This window comes from Alligator mississippiensis, chromosome 2 (genome assembly GCF_030867095.1).
Source record: "Alligator mississippiensis isolate rAllMis1 chromosome 2, rAllMis1, whole genome shotgun sequence".
Classification (NCBI taxonomy): Eukaryota; Metazoa; Chordata; order Crocodylia; family Alligatoridae; genus Alligator; species Alligator mississippiensis.
Window position 1 is genome coordinate 24,678,361 of NC_081825.1, and position 23,252 is coordinate 24,701,612.

The window sequence follows — 23,252 nt, forward strand, 5'->3', positions numbered from 1 at the left end:
CATGTGAGAGCAACAGTTTTAATTTTTTTCCCCCCTCGTTTAACATCAAAACTTTTAGTGGTTCAATTTACGGTTCAATTAGTTTTGGCAGACTGGAGTTCTCCAAGTCAGACCCACGCACTTGTGTAAACATGACTGACTTCAAGCTGCTTTAAATATAATCACGTTGTTACAAAAACAAAAAAACAGAGATAATGACTAAGATTAAGATTCTGTTTTTTATAAACATTTTATGTTGAAAGCTATGGTGCAGAATGGCAGTCGCACATCACTCAATTTTTTTTCTGGTGTTTTCTTCTTTGCTTTTAACATCCACATCTACTTCTCTTGCTTTCCTCCTCTCTTTTCTTTGCAAAAAATGCAAATGTCTTGCTTTTATTCTGCACTCCTGTCAGGGATGATGCTCTAGTTAAACCGTGGCCTCAAATGCAGTGACACATGACAATATGCAGATGTGAACTGAAAACTTAAAAATGCTGACTCTTTTGAGCTATGCGTACTGAATATTAAATCAGCTTCTGAAGTTCATAGTGCTGCTGCCTGGAAACGGTTCATCATAAGTAATGAGTATTTAAAAAAGCAAACACAAAAAAAAAAAAAGCACAACAGATCTACACAATTGCACAAACAACGCACATGATTTATGTTGATGTTAGAAAGTCGGTGTTTGCTTTTTGGAATGGCTGCAATAAGCAAAGCAAAAAAAATAAATCCTGGATGTACAGATGAGGGGTGAAAAATGAGGGGCCAGAAGAGGTCTGTGGTTCTTTTTTGTTTGGTTTTTTTTAAAGGATCCTCAGATGTGGTTTATTAAAGTATCTTTTTTCCTCACTCTTCTCCAATGTAATGAATCACTTTTTTTGCTCTTTGTTTGAAAATAAGGAATTTTGAGAAAAGGCCTTATAACTAGGAAAATATTTCTTCTGATGAGATCAGAACAAACTCTCAGCACTTTCAGAGTACTGATCTTGTTAAAAGAGTCTTCCTGAAATTTCCAGAACCCCATGGCACATTAATGTAACGTCACAAATGATGGTCCTTATACCGCATGCTGTACCTATGTGTCATTGTAATGCAAGCCTCCGATTCAAAAAACGTTAGTTATGCTTATGCTTACCTTTTTGCACACTGTTCAAGTTAAATTGCATTTTTTGAATTACTGTTAGTAAGAAGGGATGAATACAGGTTAAATCTGGGAGCATACCTTCCTTGGAGATTTAACCCATGAATTGCCTGGAGCTTCCCTGCCCATCCATACAACCTTTCAAACAAGGTGGTTGAGTCTTCCAACCCAGGCTCTCTGGCTTAGAATTACAGAAAAATAGGACTTGGAAGGGGCTACTGGATGTCATCTTGTTTAGCGCCCTGCTCAAGGCATGATCATCCCTATCTAAACCATCCAAGTGTTTGTCTAACCCAGTGGTTCTCAACCTTTGGTGCCTTACGTACGTACCCCCCTGTCGATCGACAAAGTAAAAGCGAAACTGGAAGTCCCACCATGGCACTTCTGTTCTCTTCCCGGTTTAAACCAGTTTCTGACCACTTAAACCGGTTTATGTGTCATGTCTGTCCCTAGCCAATCTGACCGTGGGCTAATATTCTGTCCTGATTCCAAATGTGATCGTTCTGACCCTGAGTGGAGGAGCAAGACCCTTTAACTAGGAACCTCAGATTTTTGTAAGTCCTAGCAGGAGCACCAGCACACCCCAGTCAAAATCCTTAGCACCCCCAGTATTTCGGAAGAGAAAGAGGGGAGGGGGAAAGAGCCCCCAAACCAAACCAAACCAAACCAAACCAAACCAAACCAAACCAAACCAAACCCTGACCCATAGTCACAGGAGGAGGAAAAAATTTTCCTTGGCCCCCTATGGTGACCAGCTAAGCCTAGAAACACCATGCATTTTGCAGTGCAACTTGGACACTGCAAACATGATTTCAACACCCCACAAACCCTGACTGGGGAGGCTGACCTCCCTGTTTATCGTTCTGTCTCCTCTCTGTACTTACCCCAGTTGCTTGGATATTTCATAATCACACCGGTTGTGGACCCCTGCTTCATCCTTCCACTGCTGAGCATGGTCCCCTCTGATTTCCACCTCTTGTGTTTTACAGAGTTCTTTCATCAGCCCTTAGCAGTGCATGTTTGGGGGTCTCTTGGGTTTCTAGCATTGTTCCTCATAGCACTCTAGACACTGCTACTCCTCAGTCAGCCCTGACCAATGCTTATCCTACTTCTTGAAAACTTCCAGTGAAGGAGATGCTACAACTTAGTTTTTTTCACTGCCTCACTCTTACAGCATTGATGAAGCTTTTCCTGATATCCAGTCTAAAACTTCTTTGCTGCTATTTCAAGCCATTGTTGTGTGCTGTACTCAATGCAGTAAGGGGAAAAATGTTTTCCTCCTTTGACAGCCTTTCAGAGCTCAGACTGCCATAAAAAGCCCAAGGGAAGCTTTTATTCTGACTGCCAATTTACCCACTTGGCAGTGAGGACATAGGTGATGTGACACATACCACTCCCCTTAGTGCCTTTCTACAACTCCCTACATGTACCTACAAGGCTAGATAAGTTCTCCCACAAGGAGTTCTCCCGTATACCTATAAGGACAGATGAGCCCTGTCTTGAGCAAGGGGTAGGACTAGATGATATCCTGAGGCCTCTCCTGGCTCTTTTCCATAACTCTTTGAATTAACTGGGAGAAGTTTGGGTGGCTTAATGCAGCACAAGATCATAATAGGCATTACTGTGCCATATTAAAAGTTGGAATACGTTCTGAGCAGTTCCTTGGTAATGCTTTCTATAATCTCAGCCTGTTCTGGACAGGGAGAGCTGGCTGTACACTCCTTCCCCTAACTGAATAATCATCCTGGCACTGGCTGCTATAGATTACACATCCTCCTGTGAGGACATGCACTCTCCATGGCCAGAAGCCCCCCCCCCAATACCCAGCACTGCCCAGGCCAAGAGCACCTAGTCCTGGCACACCAGGGTGACCTGGGTCTTTGTCACTGGTGGAGGGGAGAGGGAGCCAATGGGAGAGGCTGCTATTCCTGCTGCTGGATCCTTACCATGGGGCAAGCTGGGTTTCTGTTGCTGGCAGTTTTGAACTGCATCCAGTGCAATACCAGTGCGGGGACTGACAATCAGTTAGTTGTCAGTCCCAGCCCCAGTATCGCACAGGAGTCCTGTACTGGCTCTTGTCCCAGCCCCGCATTGCGTCTTACGTGCAGTTAACACGTTTTAAGTGTAACATGAGGCATGGCCCTCAGCATAATGCACAGATAAGTTCAGCATCAGTTAAGGTGCACCTAAATTAGGAAAACTTGCATGTCAGTTATTTTTGCATGGAAAATAATTCTTCAAAGACATTCAACAAGGAGCTGCTACCTGATTATATCCTGCTTTTATTAGTAAATGGTAGGGGCTTTAAACAGCCTGTAACAGAATCATGTAAAACAATCAACAGGCAGAGTACTTCCTTTAAAAAAATCTAGTAAAAGTAGCTAATAATTAGCTCAGAACTGTGCATCCTTTCTGACTATCTAACATGAATGTTAGGTGTATTTTAAGTATTTTAAAATATTTTAAAATTTTACTATATAAGTAGGTATATTTTAAAATACTTAATGTAGATCAACAACGCATGTAATATAAATAGCTTCAGTAGGCTAAGGTGGATGTATGAGTTTTCAGTGACTTCCTTTTAAGAATTTTATACTTTCTAGAGTTGTACTTAAATTATATAGTTAATGCCCAATCAAAGAAAAAGGTCAACACTTTTCATGTGATGGCTTTGCTTTTCTAGGTGATGTGAGATGAGACCTTGATTTACTTAGGGAAAATCTACACACAAATGATTAGGTAAAAGATAGCAATAAACAATAGGATAAGCTTCAATGTGCAGAACCCCCCATAACTATCCTGTGTATCCAAATTGCTATTCTCTGGTAATGACTAGCACAACCTGGAAACCTTTTAACATATATGCTGTGTTCAAAGTGAATCGATCCACATATCTTTTATTCTTTTTAATGAGAAAATTTCTGTGTAGTCCCATGGTTCTAGGAATTTAAGAAAAGCTCGTGCCAACTGAGTCAAGGAACTTGGACTGTTTCAGAGTTCAGAATGGCACTGAAATGTTTTGCCAAGTCCATGCTAACATTTTAGTAATGATGAGGTAATAGTAATACATCTTACCATGTTGCAAAAGTAGATTTCTTTTTTATTTTTTACTCAAGATTCTGAGATTACACAGATTCATGTAGTTCTTCTTTGCCTTTAAGAAAATGGACATGCTGTTAGGCATTGTGAGGAGCATCCCTTACTTTTTGTTGTGTATGTGTAGCTGGCTTGCTTGATTTGTTTGGATGCCAACTGTCCAAGCTGGTTGCTTGTTCATTAGTCTGTGCCTTTGAAAGGCTGACAGGGGCACCCAAAGGATTCTTTCACTGCAGCCTGGTAAAAAATTGAACAATGCCCTCCTAACACTATCCTTCATTTTACTTTTCAGGGGAAGTGACTGAGGGATGATATGGTGCTTTGTATGTTATTATCCAGACTGATGGAGTCACTGACTTCCATGGAAATCGTGGGAGTTTAACATCTCTGAAAAAATCTTTCCATTATTACTAATGTGTTTGGATATTGAGTCCCAAATATTCATTTTAAGAAGGCTTATGTGATTTTAATACAGATGAGGAGAAATGCTCTGTGCATTTCCTAGTTGCTTTTCCTCCTTAACATCTTTGTTTTTCTCCTTTGGCAGCCTGAAATAACGACTGTTCATAAAAAAATGCTGTCCTTGAGTCTGCTATTTCAGTAATGCAGTACTGAAGTATTCATGAGTATAAAAAAGGTTAGTAAATGACTGGCTGCCACTGTATACTACTAAAGTTTTAGGGAGAGGGGTTTGAAAGAGGATGGAGCTAAACTAGGGGTCAGCAACGTTTTTGGGCAGTGTGCCAAGAACACACACAACTTCAACTTGTAAGACGTTGGCGTTCCAGGGGTGGATGGCGGGGGAGCCACAGAGGGCCTGATCCTTGTTGTGGCCATACAGTCCCAGCCCCTTCCCTGCCATCCACCCAGAGGCATGTGTGCCAGGCAAAATGTCTTCAAGTGCCACACTGTGGCACCTGTGCTGGGGGCTGCCTACCCCTGAGCTAGACTGTTCTTAGTGGTGGCTGATGACAGAACAAGGAGCAATAGTCTCAAGTTGCAGCAAGGGAAGTTTAGGTTAGATATTGGGAAGAATTTTCTCACTAGGAGGGTAGTAAAACACTGGAACAGGTTTTCCAGAGAGGTGCTGGAAGCTCCATACTTTGAGGTTTTTAAGGCCCAGCTTGACAAAGCCCTGGCTGGGATGCTGTAGTTGGGGCTGGTCCTGCTTTGAGCAGGGGGTTAGACTAGGTGACCTCCCAGGGTCTCTTCCCACCCTAACTTTCTATGATTCTATGAAAATGACTGAAATCAGCAAAACTTATTTTCCCCTCATACTTGTAAGAATAAATCCTGTGATGCTAATGAAGTCGCACTGGCCTACAATGTGTGCGTGGAAATAGTTCCATTTCTATAGCAGTTAAGTTTCCTCTTTGGATGCTTAAAGGTATAGTCACATGTAACAATTGCATTGATTGCAAATGATACTAGTATAAACAGTTGCAATGCAATGGTTCCGGCTACGTGCTCCTATAATAAAAAAAAATATTGCATCCTGATTCATGCAAGAGTTAACGTTGCAGCGATTTTGGCTAAACTAAATGGCTTCCAGATTGTGCAGCCTGACCAGTTAGATGACTGCTTCTGAGGACCAAGGGTTTGAAGTAGTTAAAAGATATGTTTGTCAACTTGTGATGTCTTTTCAGAGAACTGCATCCTTTTGAATATTGTTCTTAAGCATTTAATATAGTAGGTTTAAGAGGGCAGCATGTATACTTTTAGCATTTTTCTTAACACTTTTATCAGAGGACCTTAAAGTTAATTAATGCTATATTTTATCACATAGAACACGCACACTTTGTCTTTGAAATAAATGAAGAAAAAGATTTTTCCATAGTTATGGTTTCATAGAGCTAGGACAGCCTAATCTTCAGCTGATTCACCTCCCCACCCTTTCCTGCTTAACTGAAAGCTGAAACCTTAGCTGCTGCTGAAGACTGGTATTCATAGGTGGATCTGTAATTTTGCAAAGTCTCTCCAGGACTGTTAAATAGGAGGAGAGAGACCATGAGCAGGTAACGGACAGTAAAACAGCACAAAAGTTAGCTTGATTAATGGAACATCAGAACCAGTTAACAAGGAGAGACCAGCTGTAGCAAGAAGAACAATGAGGCAGATGCACACCCCAATTTGGAGGAGGCTGATTTTTTGGGGGGGGGGGAGGGGAGGTGCATTTGGTGAGTAAATACAGCAACTTATAGCTTCTATGATGTTCCCATGTTGCAGAGGGCAGTACTGAGACCCCAGAGACATTAAAGGATTTATATAAGGTCACAAAGAAAGACACTGACCTAGCTGTATCTAAATTAAAGAAAAAATAGAGTCCAAGTTCCCATTCCTCTGTTTTAAGGATAGCACCACTGACCTTTGAATTGTAATTGTGCAAAACTGGAACAAGATCACCTAACCCAGTCAAAATTTTCTACTTTTATACCAGTGTTACTGAGGTCAGAAGTAGCCTTCTGCCCCTTTGTGGCCCAGTTATAACCCCCAAGAGGCTTATTTTTTGGTTAGCAATGTAGAAAAGGCATTTCTTGTTTGCTGCATTAGGCCATCATAGCTAGCAAAATCAAATCTCTACTGTGTAGAAAAGCTCTACTTTGAGATTGACTTCCTCCTACTCATGCAACATGTTTGTTAACTGTGATGAAATGTGTGCCTTGGGACTCATACCATCTCTCTTCCATGTTCTTTGTTCCTTCTAGCAGACTGTTAAGATTCAAAAAATAAGTCAAGACCTTTAACACGAGTGTTTACTTCCCTCCCCATATACAGGCACCATGGGAACTTGCAAAACAGAATTTCACTGCAACTGTTAACAGCTTATGGATGGAACGGATAACAGACGGGAGTTTTGGGCTGGATTGTAATTGCTGTAGACAGCTAAATGAGATATAGGCATGTAAGTCACAAAAACCTATTGGCTAAGTACAGGCATTCAAAAAGCCCAAGCCTGAATTGTTTCACTCTTTGCAAGTTGTCTAACCTGCGTAGATTAAACCGATTTGCTAGTGGATAGACATTCCCTTTTCATTCTGGAAACGCAGGCACATGCCTGCAGTGGCTCAGGCCAGAAGCCCCTGGGGTGCCAGACCAGCCCTCCCTCCCTTTCCGCAGCGGCCAGGCCTGAGAAAAGCTGAGCTGAGGGACGCGTGACCGGCCCCAGCAGACTCGAGTATGATTTGGGGCAGGTTTAAACCCCCACCCTGGCAGGGACCCCAGCTGGGATGTACCTAGATGGGGAAAGGGGAAGCACCTGGACTTAGGCTTCTGGGCATGCTAAGAAGGGACACAAATAGGTGCTCAGGTCATGGTCTAAGCTCCATTGCTACCCAGATTGGAGCTTGCAGTTACTTAAAGTCTTCCTGTGTCTTCAGTCTATTAGATGTCCACAGGCCACGTGTAGTACTTGATTCAGGCAAGTAATTTGGCACAAAACACAGCATCTATTGTGGGCTTCATTCTTGACCACAGCTCAGCTGCATAACTTGATGTGGTAGCCCAGTAGGGAGGGGCATTTCTCTGGGAAAGGAAGTCCTTGCTCCTGGCCCCATTTATGCATTTTATGTTAGACAATCATTGGTTACAAAACAAAAGCAAGCCTGATACCAGGGGGGAGAACGCAGGATTCCCCATCCTGGGCAGTGCGCGTCTTACTGGGCTATAGAAGGGTGGGGGGCATGTCTCACTAGGCTGTAGAATTAGACTCCGCTAAATTTGTTCATTTCTGGTTTTATGAATCTTGCATATTTAGCTTTCGAGTAGCCTAGTTTGAGCAGAAGGGTTGGAGGATGTCCAGCACAGCCTGGCCCATAGCCTCGGTGTTGGGGCACTCTCCTGGGAAAGTAGAAACATACCTTCCACTCGGGTGAGGCTGGCTAAAATCTTGGTTTCCCACTCTTTGGGCAGATGTTCTAAACTGGGAGCTATTGTGAAGAGGCTTGTCACTGCCATCATTACTTTTGATAGTAAAAGTTGCTGTAAGTTCTGTGTCTTGAACTGAATCGCAAAATATTATCAGTATGAATTAAACACTTCCCAACTGGGTGCCCTGGATCCCCAGATGAGAAAAGTGCCTAATGTGCAGACCTTGAGTTAGGTGCATAAGCTTGGAAGGGGGATGGAAATTTGCAGCCTGTTGGCTAACTCCAGGCATTTCCCTGTTCAGGAAATTAGTTCTCTGGATTGCCCTTTGGCAACTGTTAACCCTGTTGATCTGGATAGTTTGCCCATGGGATACAGCCTAACTTTTTAGGTGTTTCAGTATCTAAATGAAGATTCCAGCAGCTCCAAATCACTCACTGGTACTTTGGGTACAAATAATTTACTCAGAAGATTCATGCTTCACCAGTAATAATTTGTAATATTATCCCATAAATCATCTAATGAATTATTCATTGACTCATTATTTTGTAAAATAATTTGACCAGCTCTCCTATTTCTTCTTTAGTGTTGTGCTTATGCATTCATGTGTTCTGCAGGATGCTAAATGCAATGATGCTAGCACATTACGAAGGGAACGTGTCCAGCAATAACAATAGATATTTTATTTTTATAAATTTGAAACAGAAAAAATAACAAAAACCCCAGCAAAGAGAGGGCATGCACAAACCTTCAGCATGTAAAGAAAGCAATGTTTACTTTAAACCCTATCATTTAAAAATATGTAATAATAGATCACTGTGCAGTTTTCTTTTGTTTTTGTTACTATCTTAGCTTTGATTACTCTTCCTCCTGTCCTGTATAATCTGAAGTAATTTTAACCAGGGCTTTCAATGTAAACAACCTCAACAGGTTTCTTATTTTTAACTTTCTTTCCTACTGACTGTTTTTTTCTTTTTTCCATGTCAAGCCATTTTTTGGTTTATTCACAAATTGAAATAGTGCTCTTCTCCTTTATCAGGAACTTAAGTCATTAATCCTAAGAAAAACGGGATCAAACCCCCAATTAGTTAGAGTTTTTATTTTGTATTATAGCTTACTGTTTCAAATGTCCATAGACTTCTCCTAAGCAAGATGCTGGTAATGTTTTGGGACTGGTGGTGGGCCAAAATAACAGCTGGGTCCATGGTAGGCCAGCCATTCTGTCACCACTTCTCCCAGCCGCCTTGCCACTGCATCAGCAAAGCCCCGAGGCCAAAATACTGCAACAGCCCGCTCGCCATTGAAGTGCCTTGGAAACCACACCTTTGTGGGGCAGAGGATCGCTCTGTGGCCGGATCCCTGCTGTAGGCTGTTGGCTACTGTTTTAGGCACTTAGAAATTGAAGACAGGGCCACGTGTTCATAAAAAGATGGTATCGCTCAGATTTGTATAAAATGGATTTGATTTAAATCAAATGGATTTAAATCACTAGTCGGGAAACCTGGATTTGATCACTGTTTTCTACAAAAAGTGCATTCTTGTTGTTTGATATAACCTTAATGCATATTATTCACAACTCGGAGCTAGATGCAGGTTTCATTTTTAGAAGGTACACGCTATACATTTTGAAGCAGTGATTTTTTCTTTGATATTTTTTCAGATTAATTTTTCGGCCACATCAGAATCATGACATTTAAATTGTTTTATTTAACAAAAACAACAACCGTATGTATTTTGGATATTTTTCTTCAATAACAAACATGTATACTTATTTTAACAAAACAAGCACATGTATTTTTGAATTTTTAACTATTTGTTATAAATGTGAAATGTATTTTTTAACAAAAATTAAATAGATGATTTCAGCCAGGTCAACATGAGAAACTTAAAACACTGGGGCATGCAGCAAACTCAGTCTTCACCTTCCTCTTCTTGTTTATTCATAGACTGGAAAAGAAAGATGAGCTTTCCTGTTTTATCGGTTCCCAAGCAGTTTCTCAATTTAGAATAAATTAGTCCAAAAGAAGAAAATATTCTTTCTACACCTTCAGAAGAAGCTACTGCTGGTAAAAGCTGGATTATCAGTTTAATCGTCTCTGGATCCAGGTGCTTAAGTGACTTCCACCAGTTCACTGGTGTGACTTTCTTTAAAACTTCATCAGCAAATAGATATTTCTTGAATGGTTCACCCTTAGTCCTGAAATTTATTATAGTTGGTATTATGGAGGGATGATGGCTGGATGCCCATGTCACAGCTGACTCCTCCTCTTCAGCAGTTAAAGATTGACCCTGGTACTGAGTGCTGAGAATATTGGCAAGAAAATGAGCTGGAGATGGTGCTTGATCCACTTGTTTTTTTAATGCCTGTAATTTAGCTCTGTCATCACGTATTTCTCTTTTCAAGGTCTCACTCAGTTCCTTCCAAATTTCAACAGCATCTGCAATAAAACAGCCTGCACTTTGTTCAAGGCTATGGAAATAGGCTTCAGGATAGTCTGCATCTGTTCTGCCTTCCTCTGTAGCCCAATGTTGAGAACTTTGGCTATGACCGTTACCTCTATTTTGTCACAGTTTTGTTCACACGTTTTCGTCAGCTTAGGCCAGTTCTCAATACATTGCTCAAAACAGTCCACTACTCAGTTCCATCGCATGTCTTGTGAGAGTTAAGTTTGGGTCCTCCTGCTTTCTTCAGAGCACTGCTGCAAAGTGGTTGTTACAGAAGTATTTTCCAGTTTCAACAAAATTAGCCTTTATTTCTGAAGCACTGAAGTCTTTGGCTAAGAGGTGCATCAAATGAGCACCACAGCCATATGTTTGTTACAGCTTTACTGCTACTACTGGTACGTATTCTGCTGTGTGCATTTCCTGATGTATCAATTGTTTCTGTAAGGTAGACAGGTCCTTTTTCTGTTGTCACAAGCACATATTGCTGGATCATTGTGGATGTTGCTCCACCCATCAAAACTCAAGTTAACAGTTTTCCCCTCTAGACTTTTTGCATGCTGTTCAATTTTTCTTACACTCTTTATCCAGCAATATCATCTCAGATAGTATATAATTGTAAGTTATAATCCCTAGTGCATGATATCTTTGAGCTTTAACTTATGTTAAAACTATCTTTATATAGGTTGGGTTTTTTAAAAGCATCTTAAAAATAAAAATATTAAATCAAAAAGTCTGATTTTGAATAAATCCAATTTATTTATTTATTTTAATTATTGATTTTTATCCACCTTGAAAATGATAGAGTCTGAGTATGGTCTCAGTTTCATGATGCTTTTCTAATTCTTTAATACTTTCCTTGAACTGGTAGATCTACTATTTGTTCCACATAATTTTGAGAGAATTGGATTCTGCTTTGGCCAACTCGGTTCAGTACGAGGAACTCTTTTTTCTGTATCTGAATACAAAGAGCCCATCCATTTAATGCCAGTATAAGGGGACTGGATTGTTTGGGATTTAACTAACTGGATGCAGATTCATAGAGCTTTATCTCTGGGCCACCAGTTAACATCTAGTATACATCAAAAGGCATTCTTATGTCTTTTCTGTAAATAATGTAGAATAAGTAGTAAGTCTCAACCATTTTTGGCAGGCATCTGTTTCTGTCCGTCTCTCAAACAAACAGAAAAGGAAAACAAACAGAGAAAACCCTCTTGCCATAACTGGTACTCAGAGTTGTCTGTAACTGGTGCATTTTAACATAAATAATCATTTCCAGAGACTGAAGGGGGCTTTGCTCAGAATAATGTTTACTTCAGGTCACATTTGAAGCACGTTAATAATGGAGACTTCTAGGGAAGTTTTGGTGGTATTACCATTCGTTCTGTACCTGCTCTGCATTATAAATGGAGGGCTCCAGTTTTCAGGACAGGTACCTTTCAGAAGCTTTACCCTAACCTTTAAAATGACTGTGGACATGCTGGGGAAACCTTCACGATAAACGGCATAATCCTAATTTGGGGTAGAATACTGGGGGAGAGGGTTGTGGATGATTGGGTGCACGTAACCCTTATCCAAGAGGGAAAAAATGAATTTCGTGTACATGTTTTGGTAACATTGAGTTTAATAATGTTAGTGTGGGCAAGGGAGAGAGAGGTCAGTGGATTACAAATGGAAAGGCCTGTCTAATCTGTGAAAACTAATCTTAAACCATGAAGCGTTGCTAGTACTTCATTAGAAAGCCTGAATGGTAACTGAAATGAACACTCTTTTTAATTTTGTTTGGCAGTTACTCATATATTATTCTAATGAGGTCAGTCAAAATATTACCCACTAATTACAAAAAGTGTGTCAGTAATTTCACTGCAGTAGTCTGAAAAGTGTTAGCTCTAACTAAAAATCTGCTAAGAGCTGTAAGTTATTCATCAGAGAGCTTAATTACTAGGGCTGTGTGAAACAGCACCATTTTGTTTCGACTTCTGTTTTGCCATTTCGCAGGGACAGTGTTTTATTCCATTTTGTTTCGTCAAAACTGTTTCGACGTTTTGCCCATAGGCTATAATAGGGAACCATGAAAATGCCTAAAACATTGCCTGATTCAGAATAAAATTGTAGAGATTGGAGCTCCTTCTGAGGGCATGAAGCCTGCCAAGTTTCAAGGAGATGGATTCAGAGGTTTCTGGGAAACTGCACCTCAAACTGTTCAAAGCAAAACTCGTGACACTTGCCGGCAGTGGGAGCCTCCTTTCATTCAGCGTGCAGATTCGGGGGGGCTTGCACCCTCAGGAGGGCTATGGGGCTGTGCCAGACTCCTCCTGGGGGTGTGGGGCCCTGAATCTGCGTGCCGGATGACAGGAGGCTGCCATTGCTGCCTGGGCCTGGTGCTGAAGCCAAGTAAACCCAGCTTCGAAACTGAAAACATTTTGAAACTTTCAAAATGTTTTGAGTGCCCTTGTTCCGTTTTTGGAACTGTTTTGAAGCCTTTTGTTCCAGTTTCATTTTGCTGTTTTGAGCTACAAACAGCTTCGAAACAAAACACCCGGAAAATTTTGCACGGCCCTATTAATTGCAGCTCGGGTGCTTGAACTTCGGAAACACACACAAAAAAAAGAGTATCTTCATAATGTGGAATTTACACTACAGATTGAAGTCTGCATTTGAAATTGTGGTTATAAAAATGTGATGTCAAATATTTTGGCTCTGTAGAACAGTTAGTTTAATATAACCTTTTATAATAATAAATTTATGTGTTTCATGTATCTGTTAGATTAATATATAGACTATTTTTCATAGCAGGGATCTAAGATCAGAGGGTTGTTGTAGAGATAAAATGTTAAGCCACATTTGTACCCCACATTTGTACCCCACCTGGTATGATCTTGTCTGCTAAAGCAGTAGTTAACCTTTATTGTACCAGGACCCATTTGTAAACATCAGTGCCCAGTCCTGACCCAGTGCCCCTCACTTCCAACCCACTGAACCCTCATACCCCCCAGTGTGTGGGGCAGGGGGTGGGTGTGTGGGTTAGGGTGGGGCACGCATGTGGGGCACCAAGCAGCCCCTCGCAGACTGGTGCTCTGCCAGCCTGCAAGCCAGTGTCCCATGTTTTTTCTCCTTTAAAAATGGAGTCTCCTTTAAAGTTTGTTGATCCACATTTAAAGTTTGTTCACAACTGTCATATATTCTTGCGTCCCACTTATGGGTCGCAACCCACAGGTTGAGAAATGCTGTCCTAAAGGACTAGGATAGTGGGGCAAGACTGGGCTGCAGGCCAGGTAGAGCTACGTGCCAGGATTGGGCCAGCACCACCCTCTTCTTCCTGATGCTGGGAGCAGGCCCTGGGGCCTGGCGCCAAACTCTTCTGTCCCTGCATGCCAGGATTGGTCCCCAGGGGTCCAGTGCCACCTCTCCCACCAGGATTGTTCGCCAGGGCCTGGCACTGCACTCTTCTGCCTTAACACACCAGGACTGGTCCCCTGGGACTTGGCGCTGCCTTCTCTTGCATTGGTGCACCAGAATTGGGCCTGGCATCACCCCCTGCCAGTTCCCCACATACTGGGATTGGGCCCTGGGACCCAGCACCACTCCTGTCTGGCCCTGTGCACTAGGATCAGTCACATGCTCCATTGTGCAGGCCCCAGGGCTCCCCATAGGTCTAGAAATTTGGCAGAAAGGGAGCAGTGCCACCACTCTCCCACCTCCAAATTTCTTAACCCATGGGAAGCCCTGTGGGCCAGATGACATGGTACCACAGGCTGGATCTGACTTGGAGGCCAGGGTTGGAGTACCCCTGGGCTAGGAAAATGAGGGATCATTCCTCAAGGAGATAAACAGTTTGGCCCAATTCAGTGAAGCATTTAACAGTATGCTTGTTTTTAAGCATGTGAGGTAGCCTTGTTGAATGCACATGCACAATGCTTAGCTCAGCACTTTGCAAGAGTAAGCTCTAGAGGAAGAAAATGAGGAGGTTTCCGAGCCGTATGTCAGTCTCTAGTAATTCCTCCCACAACCACTCCAAGAGGTCTGATCATGTGTTTCCCTCTGGAAACTTCATGGCGTCTTCCACACCCAGTTACAGTCTCCTTTTTTCCTCTACCCTCTTGCTACTGGAGACAATGAAGATATCTTTCTAGGATGGCTGCCAGCTCCCTTCAGAGGCATGACTGCCTAGGGACTGGCCACAAAAAAAGTTTGGCTGTTCTCCTAAAACAGTCATGTGCAATCCACTTTCTTCCCTTCTGGTTAGGGAGAAGGCTTTGTGCTTCTCAGGAGAAAAGTATCTTGTGGGATCAAGACCTCCTAATTTTTAGGAGACTGCAATTTTAAACTCAATTGCTGTAAGCAGATATTAAATCAAATAGAAGGAAATTGTTCCATTACGGTAGTTCCTCGTGTTCTCTCTCACTCTCTCTCTGTCTTACTCTCTCTAGCACTGTGTTCTCTTAACATAACCTTTTGAAGCACTCTTAACTCTGTCCCAATGTTTACAGTGAAGGAATTGGATTTAGATTATTTATCAAAAATGCAGGGCATTTTAGTTTAACAAATAATGAAGGATATATTTTTAAATATGTATGGTTTTTATAATCACAACAAAATACTGAATGTCTGTATTCTTGACTTAAGAACAAGGAATTTAGCAAGGGGGAAAAGAAATGTTGGGCACCAAGTAGCTGCAGAGTGACTGTACAATTAAACCCAGCAAATTTGGCCTGATCCCACAAGTGACCATGCGTGGGTAGATGGCTTTACCACTGCCCTCATTGGGGTTTCATACAGATGTAGCTGCCTGCCCTAAGACAGCAGTTTTTGGATTCTGTCTTGGAGGACTGAAAAGAACATGTTGGGAGAGGTAATGTCTAGCCAAATACGTTGCTCCCTTATTTGAATTTCTACTCCTACAGAGCTTCAGTTGCAGATTGATGTTGGATGTTCCTCTCATAAAAATCTATTTCATTTTTACTTAAACTTTAAATATTAGTACAAAGCAAAATGTGCCACAAATCTGAATAGAGAAGACCATTATGAGTTGATATATTTTATTATAATAATACCTTTCGCATAACAGGGAATATTTTTCAAACATTCGGAGACATGAAAATTAGCTCACAGTGGCATTATTTCAAACATAATATTAGTATTGATAGGTTTATTTAGGAAGCAATCTTAACCAATAGGTAAGGGTTGAGTCCCAATAAGGGACATGCATACCTAAGACTGAAGAGGCTTAGAGGCACTCAGACTCTTCAGCCCAGACCCCTATTTTTAGGACATAAGCAGGCTAAGTTCTTTGGATAGATGTGATATCTTTTATTAGACAAACTGAATAGTTGAAAAAAGTTCTCTGCAAGCTTTTGGGCACAATCACCCTTCTTCAGGCATAGGAAGTCTGTGCTGTTCTGAGGATAGGTGCCTACAGGGTGAATCTGGGATTCCCGTCTCCATTGAAGCTGGCCTTTCATATTCCTTCACACACTTTCTCCCCTTCCTTCCCTCCCTTCTCTCCTCTCCCTATCCACTGTATTCCAAACTTCCACTCATTTACATTTTCACAGACTTCTCACCACACTTAGCTTCTTTTCTACCCTGGAGAACTCAGAACAACAGCGAAGTGTCCTGAAGCCTGAAGAAGCGTGGCAAGGTTCTCTGGGTAGATGTGTGATATCTTTTATTAAACCAAATGAGTAGTTGGAAAAAAGTTCTTGGCAAGCTTTCAGGTGCAGTCACCCTTCTTCAGGCATAGGGAGTCTCCTATGAAGAAGAGTGGGTGTCCTTAGACCAACATGGCTATGACCAACAACCCTGTAATCTCCATTGAACAAATGTTGCAGGAAAAGAAACCCCAGAAATAATCCTGTAATTGGAGACCAAAACTCAGGGCTTCCCCTCCCATCTGAATTCCCAACTGAATAGGCTACAAAGTTATGCTCCCTCTTGAGCTCTTACCTCATGCATCTTGCATTTTGTTCTGCACAGTGGCCCAAAATCAGAGGAGGGATGAAGAATGACTCCCTACCCAGACTTGCCTACAGCAATTGGCCAGTAATGCCAATCACGAGACTCGGGATTTCTAAATCAAAATAACTCAGACTTGTGATCTCCCAATCAAACCCTCATATGTCTGGATTTTCTGAGCTGGCAATACTGCACCTAGTGGTTAGGAAAGTGGGAGATGGACCCTCTGAGGTTGTGAGGAGCAATGGATCTAGTTCCCTTCCATTTCCTAGGTATGTGCTCTGACCACTAAGTTAGGTATAAAAGGTGGATACCACCACTGCCGTCCCTTTGCTTCTCTGCCTGTGTTTTAAAAATAAAGCAGCTTCAACTGCATCTTGCTAGGGACTGCCCAGTCCTGTCGGGGTTCTCTGGATATGCCTACCAGATCAGGCCCCTGAGATCTTGGGCACTGCTCCCACAGTTTCTGGATCCCACGGAGCTACAGGAGCTAGATGCTGAGGTGCTCAGACTAGGGGAGTTCAGGGTATGTGCAGAAGCAGAACTGTAGGTACCTAAGGGAGATTTCAAGCAGAACAGGAAGTGTCTAGGCAGTTTAGGCACCTCGTAGAGATAGGCACCTGATAAGTGAGCTTTTAATTAATTAATCAATTTGAGGGGGTTTTTATTTAATACACGTGAATAAACACCTACATGATGATACCTAAAGTCTATCTACATCCTGTTTCAGGCACCTAAGTCCTTTTTTCAGATATGGCCACAAGGGGTTTTTGCACTATATATTATAAATAGTATAACCCTGGGAAGATGGTGACCTGGGTAAAGTTTATACTTCTTTTCCTGGCTCTCTCACAAGCTCCCTGCATAACACTTGTTGGATTTGTACACCTCAGTTTTTAAATGCTGGGGTTCCTGATAAAGCAGTTCAAAACTGTTTTTTTTGTTTTGTTGGAGCTCTGCACACGAATGGTGGTATCACACCAGCTCTAAACATTTCAGAATAGTGGACTTCGATTTCACACTTCAGGTTCGAAAACTGATACTGGGTTTAGATCCTGTGAAGCATTGAGCCCGTTCATTACCCATTGAAATCCAAAACTAATTAAAATATCCGTAACATAGTATGGGATAAACTCTTTTATTCTTGTTTCCCTACCTACTCAGGAAGCATATATTAATAGGTTTTGAAAGCAATTTTTAAAATAAAGTTTAGTACCATTAAAGGCAAGTCTACCAAAAATGATACCAGAACTCTCATTTTTTCCATCCTTCAAAAATATGTATGTTCTAGTCCATATAAACACACCAGTTCAACATGCAGTGCACTTAAAGAAATTCATTTCTTTATTTTTTTTTTTAAATAAGTATTTTAAACTGACTCAACTGAATTTCTGCTTCAGAAAGTGAGATGCTGGGAAAACTTGAAGTTTATTTTGCATCAGATGCTTTTAATTTGCTCTCTAACAAATCAAGCTGTTGGGATGATCGTTTTCTGGGGTGTATTAGAAAATATCTGACTAGAAAATATTGCTTTCCTGAAAAGTCACACTTCCTTCTGGATATGAGTAATAAGGTGTGTTTTGATTAATGAGAGATTCATGGTTTTTAAAAAAAATAAAGCTTTCTCCAAATAAGAGATGTGGTCAAGAAGCAGATATTTCTTTCTTACTTAGGTGGTAAGTTTCCAGATCATCTTTTTCTAATTCTTTATTGATGCATCTCAGCCATGTGATTGAAAATAAAATGCCCTGCTTGGCTTAACAGCAAGAACACATTTTTGGGGCACTAGTTATGGATTAAGGAGCCTCAACATCACTGGCTTACCTTTTGGCTTACTTCAAATCATTGCCTACAAATCATTGCTATATAAAAACCCACTAAACTTGTATTTATAAAATGAGTTGATAGTTGGTTCCTACAGAATGTCATGATAATGAACTTTGTTACTAACTGGTACCTTTGCTAGTATTATCAACAGAAGTGACAGTGTCATGGAGACTGAATTAAGTTCTCACTCCAGAATAAGGGGGAGATGCAGTAGGAAATCTTTGTCTCTAGCGGACTGAGAACCTTCACTGCTTGAATTCTGAGCCAGGCAAATTCCTAACCACTAAATAGCTGAAAAAACAGGAACGATGTTCTAATCTAAGGCAGTGGTTCTCTACTGTACTAGACTCAAGGCACCCCTTGGAAAATGTCAGCTATTAGTTTTCACTTGATTTTTGATGACAGAAAAATAATAGAACAATTCTTCTGTTGCAAAAACATCAGAAAGACCCACAGCAGGTCATAATGCTTTTAACACTATGGATTCCTCTTTGAAATCTCTGGGTCGATCTTGTGAATTGTGGCTGCACACTTCAGAGTGCTAACATTGTGTAGCATCCTGGAGAATCCTTGAAAGGCTCTCAAGGCACCCCAGGATGCTGTGACGTGCTGATTGAGAATTACTGTTTTGGGGATTAGCACACGTGAATACAAGTTGAAAGATCAATATTGTGTTCCCTGCTGTGATGCAGCCTTCCTGTGAAATGAAGTTAAGCAAGTCACCTAACCCTATTCCGTGCTTCATATCTGTGTTAGGCAGATGAGAGAATTTACCAGTGTCCCAAAGAACTGACAAACTAAGCACATTGTATGGATTTGAAACACTTTGGGGGCCTTGACTGCAAAATGCCATGGAAGTGCAGAGTATTAAAGTGGTCTTCCCAATGTGTACATACATGGCACTGTCTACAATCCCTGTTGCTCAAATGTTAGAGTTTCCATGTTGTAACAGGCATTGTCTTAATTCAGGTGGTGGACACTGCCTCTAGAGCTCCGCTCATACCTCTCCCTCCCACTTACTGCTACCATGAAGTTCTTATGAATCATAACATATAGCCTGGTGGCTCTTATAAATGCCTGCAGGTTTGTTGCAAGGGAAGGGCACTGTTGAGCAGGTGCACACATGCTGCACTGCTGTTTAAAGAGTCTTCTAAGTATTCTATCTGCCTTACTGTACCCAGTTCATGCTATAAAAGAGACTTTTGTATCCACAAGCAAACATAGTTTTACCCAGTGCCAAAGAAAATAGAGGGGAAAGTGAAACAAAACTTGCAGGAGGACTTTCTGCTGAGTGAACTTTTAGATGGGGAGGTCCTCAGGGGGTTTGGACTTTTTTCCAGTCTTACGTTTTTGTGGAAGATTGACCTCACTGTCAGGGTTTAACAATAAATAAAATTTTCTGGTGCAGGATAAGGCTGTAGGCGTTCCAGCACAAAGAAGCGGTACAGAGTCATGTTAGAGATGCCAAATTTGTAAGAGATTAGAATGCAGAGAATAAGGCTGCTAGTAAGCATGCCAAACATGAGGCGTAGACTGCACAGGGTATAAAATACTAATGGAATTGACAGACATGCAGAGTAATGAATATATAGATACTATTCTCAAAGACATTTAATCTTTTGATTTTTTGGCTAATTTCAGTAGGAGTTATTTGCTAAGCACTCTTGATAATCTGGGCCTAGGTGACGAAGGCAGAAATAAGAGCAGCTGATATCACTGATACTAGGAATCCATGGTATAACACTTGCAAATGTCATCACACCAAGCCAAATATAAAACTCCTCACTTTGGATGTGCAGGAAGGGCTACACTAGATCAGAGCAGTGGTTCATCTAGTCAGGCATTCTGTCTCCAAGATTCACCAGTGCTAAAAATGTAAAAGGGCAGTGCTAGAATCTCTCCAATGAAGAATTATAGAACAATGTACCCATAAAAGAAGGTTAATCTTAATCTCTGACAGTCAGGGTTTGGGTTTATAATCTCTCTAGTCATGAATATGTAAAGTATATAGAGAGAAATTATAAACCCAAACTCTGACTGTCAGAGATTAAGATTAACCTTCTTTTATGGGTACATTGTTCTATAATTCTTCATTGGAGAGATTCTAGCACTGCCCTTTTACATTTTTAGCACTGGTGAATCTTGGTTAATAATATATCATTATTCTCTTGTCTATAAAAAGTTGCATTTTATGCCCGTAAATTTTCCACATGCAAGAAAACAAAAATTCCCTGGACAAATTTTACATATTATTGTATTCCAATGTTGTTAACTATCTCCGTGCTCCTAAATTATTAGGAAGAGTGAAAGGCGTGCCCTATTTTGAATGTTTTCCATGATTGTGTATGTGCTTATTTGTTGTTGGCAATCCCTTAATGCAAGGATGACAGTCTTCCAGTAAATAGGGAAAGCATTGGTGAGTCCATAGATGACTGAGGAGGCTGATCCAAGATCTGTATGTTCAACTGCTGATGTGGCAAATAGTTCTGGGAGGAAGGAATAGATCCGTGTGATGTCAGGTTGCATCTGTTTTCCTTTGTCTCTCTGTCCTGTGCTCACAATGATTGATGCCATACATCATGGTGTCATTGGGGATGGCTCAGTCTCCCAGGTATTGATGTTAATATATTTCTTCAGACTGGCCTTCAGCATGTCCTTGAATCTCTTCTTTTTCCCATCTCTACTGCGGTGATGATCAGTGTATTGAGAGTATAGGACTTGTTTTGGGGATTGGTTGTCTCACATCCTTATAACATGTCCTGTCCAACAGAGCTGGGTTTATATAAACATGGCTTCAATGCTAGTAGAGTTTGTTTGAGCCAGAACACTGGCATTCATTCTTCTTTCCTTCTAGTTTGTGGAGGTTTTTTTGTTCACCTGGGAGGAAAAAATTGTCCATGTACTTATTACCTCTTTTTAAAACAAAATAAGCCCAGGCTTTCTGCTTCTCTACAAAAGGAAGTGTTTCTATGTTGTTATAGGAAGACAAGATTCTTTGGATAAATGTGATATCTTTAATTAAACCAACTAAATACTTGGAAAAATGTTCTTTACAAGCTTTTGGGCACAAACACCCTTTTCAGGCATAGGGAGAGTCTGTTGGTGTTGTGTACACTTCTGGGTAGAACAGAAGCATAAGGCAATATGCAAGTCTGTGAAAATGCAGATGTGTGGCAGGGAAGATCAGAGGGGATAGAAGTTAATAGGTGCGAGACAGGTAGGTAGGGGGCAAGAGGGGAATGTTGACCTGGTGACAGAATGTAGCTGGTAAAATGTAGAGAAGTTACCTGGAATTATTTGATGTCAGGCAGGTTATAATGTGACATAAATCTAATGTCTATGTTGTAGTCCATGATTTTTTATATCCAGTAGATTTATGAAGTGAAGTTCGTAGGCTCATCTACAAAAAGTATTTTGTAAATTTCCTTTGAGGATTAGAACTGAGAGCTGGGAGAGTGAGTGGTTGTCTTGTGAGAAGTGGGCACCCACAGGTAGTTGGGTATTTTTGTCTTTGATAGATTTTCAGTGTGTGTTCATTCTGGTACACAGTTGTTATTTGTTTTCTCCTATGTATTTGCCATGAGGGCATTAAGTGCCCTGGATGAGATGTATTACATTTCTGGAGGTGCAGGTGTAAGATCCAGGAATGGTGATGGCTCTGTTGTGGTGTGTAGTTATTGTGGGAGTGGTGGAAATGTGTTGGCAGGTTTTACATTCCTTATCCTGGCATGGTCTGGATCCATTTGGTGTGCTTTGGTCCATAGGAAGTTTGCTTCTGGTGATGAGGTTGGGAGGTTTGGTGCCTGTTTTAAAGGCTAGGATGGGCAATTCTGGAAAGATCTCTTTAAGAATGGTGTCTTCTAGTAGAGGTTGCAATTGTTTGAGGATTTTCCATATAGGTTCCAGGGAAGGATGGTATGTCATAACTAATGGAGTGCGATTCCTGGCATTTTCATTTTATACTGCAGCAATTCTTCATGTGGTATTAGAGTGCCTCGTTCAAAAGCACGATCTATTTCTCTAGAGGAGTGTCCTTGTTGGGTGAAAGTCCTTTTGAGATTTGCAAGGTGATGATTGTGGGTGTTCTCCTCAGTGCAAATTTGGTGGTATTGGAGGGTTTGACTGTATATTACAGCTTTCTTGGTGTGTTTTAATTGCTGGTTTTGTGCAGATATGTGGGTTGGTCCATGGGTTTCTTGTATATGGTGGTTTGTATTTCACCATTCTGGATATTGATCATAATGTTTAAAAAGGAAACGTTGGTGCTGGAGTATTCAAGAGACAGTCTTGGTGGTGATGATTGACTTTCTGATGGAAATCAATCAGATTACAGGTTTTTGGTTCAAATGATGAAGATATCATCTATATATCTTAAGTGTAGCATGGGTTTGATGGTGCAGTTCTTGAGGAATTCTTTGTCCAGGTGGCCCATAAAAAAGGATGGCATATTGTGAGGGCATTTTGGTGCCCATAGCTGTACCCATGTGCTGGTTATTGAAAGTGAAGTTGTGTGTGAGGACGAAGCGTATAAGTTCAGTAATATCATTAGGTTGGTACTCTGAGTTGTAATCTTGCTCTTGTAGGCAGGCTTGGGTGCCATCCCGGTTATGAGCATTTGTTGCTCACCTCTGGACCCCTTTATTCCTGCAGACCTGAAGAGGGGTTGACCAGAACTGAAGGCTGTGTTCCCGATAAATGTGTGACACTTTACAGCTTTTTTTTTTTTTTCAATTGGCAAGCTGTACATTTGAGTAGATGTTTTCGCTGAGCTTTTTACTGTTGCATTTGAAGGCTGAATCATCTATAATAATAATAGGCTTATTCTGTCTGTCTGGAGCACTCCAGTTGTCTCAACAGCCAATCACAATGCTTACTGAAACAACCAATCAGAGTGCTCTAGACAGTGCGGACAGACAGACTAAGTATGTTGTTATTACAGATCCTG

At 41.1% G+C, this 23,252-nt stretch overlaps 1 protein-coding gene across 3 annotated transcripts in view; it reads left to right on the forward strand.

Annotated features, from left to right (window-relative positions):
- The window catches only part of AFAP1 (actin filament associated protein 1), a 206,325-nt gene that overhangs the window by 27,041 nt on the left and 156,032 nt on the right, over window positions 1-23,252 (forward strand). The window contains exons 1-2 of one of the 3 annotated variants that reach the window (XM_059721547.1): window positions 4,786-4,856; window positions 6,995-7,121. The exons of 1 other annotated variant lie outside the window; for it this stretch is intronic. The gene's annotated coding sequence lies outside the window, so the exon portion shown is untranslated. Of the gene's footprint in view, window positions 1-4,766; window positions 4,857-6,994; window positions 7,122-23,252 lie in introns of those variants that run through there. One more of the 3 variants, XM_019479333.2, reaches the window with a different exon arrangement.